Here is an 11,065-nt window from a genome sequence, read left to right on the forward strand (position 1 = left end):
TGGTAACAGCAATAAAAATTTCTCACTTAAAAATAAAAAGATAGTTGCATGTTTAGTTTTCCAAGAAAATGTCAAACTGTTTTCCAGAGTAGCTGAATCATTTTACTTTTTCACGTAAGCATACAAGTGATCTAGTTTCTCCACAGCTTTACCAGCATTTGGTATTGTCACTATTTTGTATTTTTGCATTGTTGTCTTTTTATTGTTGAATTTTGAGAATTCTTTATGTAGTCTAGATACCAGTGCTTTGTCAAATATGTGGTTTTCAAAAATTTTCTTTCAGTATATAGCTTGTCTTTTTATCTTCTTAATAGAGTCTTCCTCAGAGCCAGTATATTAAATTTTAATGAGGTCCAGTTTTTCAATTTTTATATTTTATTGATTGTGTTTTTGGTGTCACATATACAGACTCTTTACCTAACCTTAGATCCTGAAAATTTTCTTCTGTTTTTTTCCCCCTAGAAATGTTATAGTTCCTTTTTACAGTTAAGTTTGTAATCCATGTTGAACTATTTCCTCTCTCCCTTCTACTCACTCTAAAAATCAATGGGGAAAAATATATCCTCCAATGAGGATAAACAAACAAACAAACAAATAAAAAAGAGCAAAACATCTGAACAGGCACCTTACCAGAGATATTAAGGTAGTAAGTAAGCATTCGACAGAATACCCAACATCATATGTCATTAGGGAATTGCAAATTAAAACAACAGTGAGATACTGCTACACACCTGTTAGGATGGCTAAAATTCATCCCATGTAGGAGCAACAGGAACTCACAAATATCACTCATAGGAATGTAAAATGTTACAGCCATTTGTAAAGACAGGCAGTTTCTTACAAAGTTTAAGTGTCATTGTACAATTCAGCAATCACACTGCTAGGTAGTTACCCAAATGAGCTGAAAAATTATAGCCACAGAAAACCTTACACACAAATGATTATACCACTTTTATCATATCCAAACTTTGGGAGCAACCAAGATGTCCTTCAGTAGGTGAAAAGATAAACAAACTGTGGTACATACACACAATGGAATATTTATTATTCAGTGATAAAAAGAAATGATGTATCAAGACATGGAGGAACCTTAAGTGCATATTGCTGAATTAAAGGAGCAGATCTGAAAAGGCTACTTATGTATGATTCCAACTATATGACATTCTGAAATAGGCAACAGTATGGAGACAGCAAAAAGATGAGCAGTTGCCAGGGGTTGAGGGAAGGTAGAAGGGATGAATAAGTGAAGCACTGGACATTTTTAGGCTAGTTAAGTTATTTTGTAAATATTGTGGTGGTGGATTACATGCATTATGCATACCTACAGAACTATACAAATACAAAGAGTGAACCCTTATATAAATTATAAATTTTAGTTAATAATAATGTATAAATATTGGTTCATCATTACGTCTGCCACATTATTTTGGTTACAAGCAGGGCACAAGAATGCTCAGATTTAAGTGGAGGGTAATTACATTTCACCTCTTAAAAGACAAGTGGCATGGTCTTAGATGATTTGGGGAAGAATGGAGATATTATGACCACCATTTTTGTAATAGATAATATGCCATATGCAGGACGATAGCATGCCATTACATTCCATGTACCATCATTAGTAATATCTTTCATGAACTGTCTATGCAAACTCACACATTGTCATTGCCTTTAAAGCAGAAAGTCATGGTTCTCCTAATTATTTTAATGCAAGAAATAGATAACTACCTTGGAACAATTTTTGTGGGGTGCTGAAAAGTCATGTCCAATTTATTGGCATACATACATCATAGTTCAATAGATCACACTCAGTAAATGAGGGTTGAGACATGGGGCTTTTTTTTTCTTTGTGGAAGTCATGGAATATTGCTAGCAAAGAAGAGAAAGACGAAAAGACATTTGTGAATATTTGCTAAAGGTTTATTATAATGGGAGCAGAAAGGTACGGAGGGTTGTGACTTGGAGCCCGAGAGATCCAAGTTTTAATCAAGCCTCTACCACTTACTAAGTGATCCTGACCATAATAATTACCTTTTCTAAGCTATAGTTTTTAATCAGTGAAATACTACTACTGTTACTACTGTTACTACTACTACTACCACCACCTGCCTCACAGAGTTACTATAACACTAGAAATAATGGAGGTAAAGTAACTGACATTTACTAGGTACATAAGAAATTAAAGGGGAAGCTAAACATGAAATCACCTAAAAGAAAATGAAAAAAAAATCATTGCTTCCAAATACTAAGCTATTTGGTAATGATATGCCAATCAGCCAATATAATTGAATGATTTTTTTATTTTTTATCCATCTCTTTTGCTATAGATAACATAGACCTTGTGATGATTAAGCTTAGATTAAGCTAATTCTTAGCTCCAAACTGAAATGACTTTGAAAAATGGAATGATATAAAAAAAATTTTTTTTTCTTGCATTGGGGTTTGTGCCACTACTTCAGGCGGAGCCAGAAATGCAGGAAGAGAAAGCGCTCTGTGTCCTGAAACTCAAAACGCAGCCATGTGGAAACAATCCTTTCCTTGGAACAGACTCAGAAGCCAAGGCGACCCACCTTCCAAATCCTTCCTTTAGTTTCGATGGGTACACAGTGCACCTTCGCGCCATTATTACCGCTGTTTATCCCATGACTTTGAAGAATGACTCAGAGAAGGTGAGCACCTTCTTACCATAATCCAGAGTTAGTCAGCTGCCTGATTTAAATCCCAGCCCCGCCACTCGCTGACCACGGGGCGCGGCTGTCTTACCTTCTCCTGCCTCTTCACCCTGCTCGTTATAAAATGAAGATAGTGATGGCTGCAAGGGAAAGGAGAGTTTGCCATCTCAAAATATGTCTTTGGGGAATATTATGTTCGAGCTGGTTATTTTTAAGAAAATGAAATAAAAGAGCCAGGAAGAACCTGTGGCCTCCCTTCAACCTGCCTACAAGATTTAAATAGAGGAGCGCTCCAGGAAGGGAAATGCCATCACCGAGAAGTGTGGTTTCCTATGAACTGGAAGAGGCAGAACCTAGCAAGTCTGACCTCCACGCTGTGACCCATTATTTCTGGGTGGCCCAGCAAGAATGCATTTATCAAATGTCTGCTCCCTCTCATCCACCTGTGAATGCTGACCTTCCCTTTGTAGTCTAGACCACCACTCTCCCCTCTCTCCTTAGCTGAACATGGCATAGAAGCCCCAAATACCTGATTTGTCTTTGTGTCCCCTATTCTCACAGAACCCCTGCCTGGACATACGTCATTAAATTCGGTTATTTTGTCCCATTAATCAGTCTCATGTCAATTTGATTATCAGATCAGCCAGAAGAACTAAAAGGAAAAGGGGGACATTTTCCTCTCCCCCACAGTTGTGATGAAAACAAAATGAATACTAAGCATATATCATGTACAACAAACCCCCCAAAAAACCTCAATAAATATTAATAATAGCTGTTGCTACTCTCAGGAGCTTGCAATGCCTTTCTACCAAAGAAACCTTCCTTTGATATGATCATGCATTATGAAATGAACCATAATATCAGAAATATCAGATCATTTCTAGCTATGGCAAAGGTAAATGGAATGAGATTTCTTGCATGTCATAAACGGTTATGGGTTATGTTCTTTAGATTCTTGTCTCCCTGCAGATTATTAAATTCAATAGTGTCAGCCTTATGAGAGCTTATATATTGACTGCTTTTTTCCTACAAAAGGATAGGAAACTACAAAGGCATCAATGTAAAGGTAGGGAAAGCACCTGTGAAAAGGAGCAAAAAAATAGTTATGAGATAAAAGAAAGGAAATGAAAATGACTTGAATATAACTGTTCATTAAGGATTTCATTGTGTGTGTGTGTATTTTATTTTATTTTATTTTGGTTAATCCTCACCCAAGGATATTTTTTCCACTGGTTTTCAGAGAGAGTGGAAGAGAAGGGGAGAGTGAGAAACATCCATGTGAGAGAGACACATCCATTGGTTGCCTCTCTCATGCACCTGACCAGGGTGGGAAGGGAATGGGACTGAGCCTGCAGCCTAGGTATGTGCCCTTGCCTGGAATCAAACCCGGACCATTCAGTTCACAGGCCCACGTTCTATTCACTGAGCCAAACCAGTTAGGGCTGTGTGTGTTTATTTTAGGCCTGTAAACAAAAGAAACGTTCATGGCAAGCTTTTCTAAAACAAAGGGTTTGTTGAGACCTGGATGAAATCTAAACACAGCAACAGGGCCAGGAAAAAAAGACAAACACTGCCCACTGTCCCGGAGTTGATGGCGCATTTAAACATTATGTTTTGGGGAAGAAAGATGTGAGTTGTTCTGAAAGAACTTACATGAGCTACAGATAAGCAGGGGTGGGGAAAGTGCATCTGGGGTAGTTTTATGATAGGTGCACAGTCTGTCAGTAAGAAATATTTACTACTTCTGAGTGGTTACAGGCAACAATCCTGACAGTTCATGCACGGGAGGGGAGGAATGCCGTGGTGTTGGGTAGTCACTCCAGAAGGCGATGGAAAGCTCTAACATACTTTCAGGAATAGAGGCAGTTTACCGTTCGTTGCCTCACAGCTCTTAATTGGTTCAAGACTCTAGTCCAGGCATCCTCAAACTATGGCCCGCGGGCCACATGCGGCCTGCCGAGGACATTTATCCCGCCCGCCGGGTGCCGCTGCCTGTCCTGCTTAGCAGCCGACTCGTCCCGGGCCCACAGTGCGCATAGGAATTTGTTCATAGCTTTTTTTTTTTTTTTTTTTTTTTTTTTTTAACTATAGTCCGGCCCTCCATCGGTCTGAGGGACAGTGAACTGGCCCCCTGTTTAAAAAGTTTGAGGACCCCTGCCTAGTCTCTTCCTCTCACTCTCCTGCCCACTCCACTGTCAGTTAATTTAGGACAGCTCAGAATTTTTCTTTTATCAGGCCCCACCACAGGAGTTCATAGAAATTCAGGCGCAGTCCCAAGCTGAGTCATCCACCAAACAACCCGTGCGGAAAGAAGACTGCTTTGTCTTGGCCAGTCTAATGGAAATAAATGTCTAGTTTCCTGCTTCTAACTGGAAACAATTATTGTCATTCTGTTTCCATGAAGATTGTGACCGCTGGAATGTTTGTGTTGTCAGAATGCAAGCCAACTATTGATTTCAAATGCCTCGACTTTTATACTTTAAATATTTTATCCTGACTTATCTAGTGTCTGTGTATTTTATTTTTAAATGTTCTATGTTCATATTTCTAGTTTAGTCTTACTAAATCTATTACCATGGTGGTGGGGGGGATCAGAAAAAAACACACAAAACTTCTCTACATAGTCATATAGCAAAAACCAACTTCTACGCTAATTTTCAAATGGAGAAGAAAGAAAAAAAGCAGAAACTTATTGGCTTGTCTCTAGTAGGATTAAGAAAATAAAGTTACGTGATAACTTGAAGATGCAGTGAACATATAGCCAAGGCTGGCTGCATGGCAAAACCAAAATGTGGGCTCCTTGAATGAAAGCTATTGAGAATTTCAAGAGAGTGAGAGCAGACCATTTAGGGGCTTAATCACAAGGAACAACAGCCTGTAATTATTGGAATCGAGAGTCTAGGTCTAACCGAACATGAGGCTTTTCTGAACGAGGGGCGATACTACACAGGTTGTGTACCATGAAGCTGACCCTGAAAGTAACTCCTTTAGGTTGTCTAAAAATAATCTATTCTTCTTCATAAGCCCTCATATTCAGTATAAGGAGAGGAAAAATAAACTTCTAGTGCCATCTGGTGTGAATTTTAGTCTGATTTAAAAATCTACTTTTAGATACTCCTCTATATGTCTAGGAACAAGAAGCTTAGTTTCTCAGTTTCTCTTCCACTTCCTTCCCTGGCCACAGTCTAAAAATGTTTGGAGTGTTGCCCTAGCCCAGTGGTCGGCAAACTCATCAGTCAACAGAGCCAAATATCAACAGTACAACGATTGAAATTTCTTTTGAGAGCCAATTTTTTTAAACTTAAACTTCTTCTAACACCACTTCTTCAAAATAGACTCACCCAGGCCGTGGTATTTTGTGGAAGAGCCACACTCAAGGGGCCAAAGAGCCTCATGTGGCTCACGAGCCGCAGAGTGCCGAACTCGGCCCTAGCTGGTTTGGCTCCGTGGATAGAGCGTTGGCCTAAGGACTGAAGGGTCCTGGGTTTGATTCCAGTCAAGGGCACATGCCTGGGTTTCGGGCTCAATCCCCAGTAGGGAGTGTGCAGGAGGCAGCCGATCAATGATTCTCTCTCATCATTGATGTTTCTATCTCTCTCTCCCTCTCCCTTCCTCTCTGAAATCAATGAAAATATATTTACAACAATATGTGTGGTTTTCTGGCTCAGCATCCCCTGGCCCTGTTGTTTGCTGGTTAACATCTCTCTCCTGCCTGGGGGAACCTGACACGAGGTGAACGTGGGGTGTGAGAGTCTGGCTATTTGGTCAATAGATGAACTGTCATTATTGATCTTAAATGAGGTAGCATTCAGAGTTAATTTTTCTGCCAGTTTGGGATCTTGGAAGAACGACTCTATTAACCAAAGGCAAAATGAGGGGGTTTACATTTGCTCTAGACTTAAGCTAAGACTCATGTGAAATTTATGATCTAGTCATGTATGATAATTTTTCAAAGATTGTTCCTTTAAATTACAAGTAAATATTGATTTATATTCTGGGTAAATTTTATGTATTTTTCTAAAACAAAAATAATCTAACAAAAAAACCTGCTTATATATAAAAAGACAAATTTGACTTATTTAAAAGAACGGTGCATTAAAATAATTTATTAAATAATGTATATTTTAAAAAGTGAATACAGTTCTTTATTTCTCCTCATTTCCCAGTGTTTTGATGGATTCCATGAGAAGATATATAAATGCATCCAACAGTGAGGCATTTGTACCTCATGGGACTCACTATTGCTAATTTCTATTTTAAATCTTTTCCTTTGCTAGTTCTTTCCTATCTTTATTTTAAAGATTCAAGAATTTTCCATCTTAAAAGACAAAAAAAAAAATAAAAAGAAAACAAACAAACAAACAAACGAAGTAAAATAAAAACCAAACAAAAAACCAGTTCATTGTACACCCCTGGCATCTGGTACCATCACTGGCATAAATTACCAATTTCAATTAAATAATGGGTGAAGCATCACAGGGGCTGCTCAGAGAAAAATGGCATTAATTCAGAGCTGAGAGGAGGAACTCTGAACCACTGGGCTATTCACTACTTCTGTGATACTTTCTTGGAGGTGAATATATCCACGTACAGGTTATGGGCCTCCTTGATCCTTTGCTCATGAGGCACCAATAATGCTGCTTAGAGTGCAGAGGTTTCATAACAAAAATGTTTTATCATACGTATTTACATTATGCAAAGAATAAAAGGATAAATATGCATAATTTAAAGACAGCAAAGAATGTTATAACTTTCATAAATGATCGCAAATAAAAGAAACTGTGAATTTATTTAAATATTTTTAAAATGCATAAATATAGTGAAAATTATTATTCAACATTCTAACATCCTATATAATAAAAGGCTAATATGCAAATCAACCAAACAGCAGAATGACCGATTGCTATGATGTGCACTGACCACCAGGGGGAAGATGCTCAATGCAGGAGCTGCCCCCAGACCAGAGGCCCCAGGCCAGCCAAGGCGGGTGCCAGTGGGGCCCCCTGATCACCCCTCCGGTCGCCCCACAGGGGGAGGCAAATAGCAATGGCGGCAGGGCCTGCATGCAGGCGGCACTAAGCCGGCCAAGGCAGGTGCCAGCATGAGCCCCCTGATCGCCCCACTGGTCGCCCCACAGATCAGCCCTGATCACCGGCCAGGCCTAGGGACCCTACCCATGCCGAAATTTCGTGCACCAGGCCTCTAGTTGCTATATATTTTGTATTTCCAGAGAAGTAAAGAAAATGCTAGAATGAAAAATGCTGAAATACTACATGTAAAGAATTTCTCTATTTGTTGAGGAAGTATATATTTTCTTTGACAGAAGGCACAGAACTGAACTTTATGTTTTAGGCATGATGATCATATTGTATAAAAAGCTTATAAGTTTCTCTCTAGGGAGTTGTGGAGGTTATAGTTGTCATACAAATAGGCATATCATTACTCATTTGTGCTTTTTACCACCTTCCTTCAATATTTCCATCGTTTTCCTCCAAGAGAATCTGCTTTTTAAGTACAGTATGTCAGCAGCTTTTTTCAAATATGTATTAGCCATCGTATTTTGCAGTATAACTTTTACATTGTTCTCAAATGTGCAAATTCATAATTTATTTCAAAATTATTAATAGTGGAAGTTTTCTACCTTGGCTTCATCCAATTTTTGATCTTTACCGCCATCTAGTGCTAAACTTTAAAAATTTCCTCCTAACTATGTACAAAGTGTGTAAAAAAATATCAAGAACTAGAAAAATGTTGTATTTCTTCTTAGGGCTTATAGTGTAGCCCACAAGACACAAGCCTATATAGGAAAAGCATGAGAAAACACTTTTAAAAGAAAATAAAAGAAAAATTATCAACAATGGGGAAAGTTGGTTTTTTTGTTCGAGGGAGTGGAAAATGGCGGCAGAATAGACGGACGTGTCCTGAGCCTTGTCCCGGAGCAGATAGAGGGAGCAGCTGAAACGAGTGGAATCCAGCCTGAATTGGCGAAGGAGGCGCAGCTGGTGAGACAGTTTGCAGCTGGGAAGGGCAGAGATTCCCCGATAAAGGTAAAATCAAAGATCTAGGCATTAGAATCTGCTGGACCTCTGAGCCCAGGTAAGGGAGAAACTACACAGCGCCAAGCCGCGTCCCTGAGGACAGGCAAAGCGTCTGACTGAAAAAAAAAAAAAAAAAAAAGAAGGGTCCACGGGATTGCGGGAGGTAGGGGATTTTAGACCTTGGAGTCTGGATTTGGGATCTGAGCTCTAAGGCAGCCCTGAAGAGCTGCTGGACCGCGCAGTGCCGGCAAGAGAGGAACTTGCAGAGACACGGTCCCTCCTCACACTGGGGCCTGCACCTTTCTCCACTGAACCTAGTTCATAGGACCTTTTGGACACAGACACTTACCTGTGGCTGAGGTGCAGAGGAGGGAGTGGGGTTGTGGAATCTGGGGAGAGTAGGCAGCGGATGGTCCAGGAGAGGTGGAAGGGAGTCTGGTGCTGAGTCATATCTAGGCCCCGTCGCCATTTTCTCCTGAGAGATAGCCCCTCCCTCCAGTCTCCAGGCAACCAATATAGCCACACCCAGATCCCACACTGATTAATACCGAGGAACCTGAATACTCCCTGAGGCTATAGGATCTGCCCTAAAGAGAAATCTTTAGAAGTTAAGCACCTTAATTACACAGCTACACTGCCAGAGCCCTTCAGAGTGCTTCAGTGTGCCTCGCTGGCAAACTTAACGGCGGGTGCTCCTGTGAGCCACCACTGGGAGTAAGCGCCTATCCACCACAGGTGCAGCAGTGAAAGCTGAGTCTGCCCACCCCATAACTACAGAACTCTGGGCATCACAGTCACACCTTTCCAGAGTGCAGACCCCCTGAGCCACATCACCCCGACAGACAGTTCCTTGGTGCCACTGTGAGTGCCCACTGGGCACGCGTGATTTCAATTAAGGGTGCAAGACAGCAAAAATTGGGATACTCCCCTCCACAGCTGCTGACTTCTAGATACTGCAGTTGTGCCTCTCAAGGTCGAAGGCCTACACCAAGAGAATCCAAATAGCTCAAGTAGGGAGCTACACTAGATTACCAAGCCCAGGAGAACAGAGAGATTACACCAGTAGCACCATCACCAAAAGAACCTGGGTAGCAAAGCAATTGGATCTACAATTAAAACATTACAGGAAACCATGGGGAGACAAAAAAGCAACTCCCAAAGGAAAGAAAAAGAGGAATCACCAGAGAGGGAGTTAAATGAAATTGAGGCTAGTAGCTTAACAGAGAAAGAATTCAGAGTAATGGTTATAAGGATGTTTAAACGGATGGATGACAAATACACACAACTCAATGAGAACTATAAGGAGCTGAATGAGAATGTCACCAACATGAAAAGAAACCAAGAAGAGATGAAAAATGACATAGCTGCAATAAAAAACACATTGGAAGGCTTAAACAGTAGACTAGAAGAGGCTGAGGACCGCATCAGCGAATTAGAAGACAAGGTAGGAAAAAACACACAAACACAGCAGCAACTGGAAAGAAGACTTAAAAAGCAAGAGGAGAGCCTAAGAGAGCTTTGGGACAACACAAAACGAAACAATATTAGAATAATAGGGATACCAGAAGGAGAAGAAGAGAAGCAAGGAATAGAAAACCTGTTTGAAGAAATAATGACAGAAAACTTCCCTGATATTGGCAAGAAAAAAACTATGCAAGTCCAAGAAGTACATAGAGTCCCAAACAGGTTGAACCCCAAAAGACCAACACCAAGACACATCATAATTAAATTGGCGAACACTAATGACAAAGTAAGAATCTTAAAGGCTGCCAGAGAGAGACAGAAAGTTACCTACAAGGGCTCTCCTATTAGAATATCAACTGATTTCTCAACGGAAACACACCAGGCCAGAAGGGAATGGAATGAAATATACAAAGTGATGCAAAGCAAGGGTTTGAATCCAAGAATACTATACCCAGCAAGGCTATCATTCAAAATTGAAGGTGGAATCAGGAGCTTCACAGACAAAAAAGGGCTAAGAGAGTTTATCACTACCAAGCCAGCAATGCAAGAGATGCTAAAGGGACTGCTGTAAAAAGAAGAAAGAGAAAGGCAAAAAGAAACACAAACACTAAGGAAAAATATGACAACAAACATGTACTTGTCAATAATAACATTAAACGTAAATGGATTAAATGCACCAATCAAAAGACATAGGGTAGCTGAATGGATAAGAAAACATGACCCATATATTTGCTGTCTACAAGAGACCCACCTCAGAGCAAAGGACTCACACAGACTGAGAGTGAAGGGATGGAAAAACATTTTTCAGGCAAATGGAAATGAGAAAAAAGCTGGGGTTGCAATACTTATCTCTGATAAAATAGACCTCAAAGTAAAGGCCATAACAAGAGATAA

Source organism: Plecotus auritus, assembly GCF_963455305.1.
Source record: "Plecotus auritus genome assembly, chromosome: 5".
In the NCBI taxonomy this organism is placed as follows: domain Eukaryota; kingdom Metazoa; phylum Chordata; class Mammalia; order Chiroptera; family Vespertilionidae; genus Plecotus; species Plecotus auritus.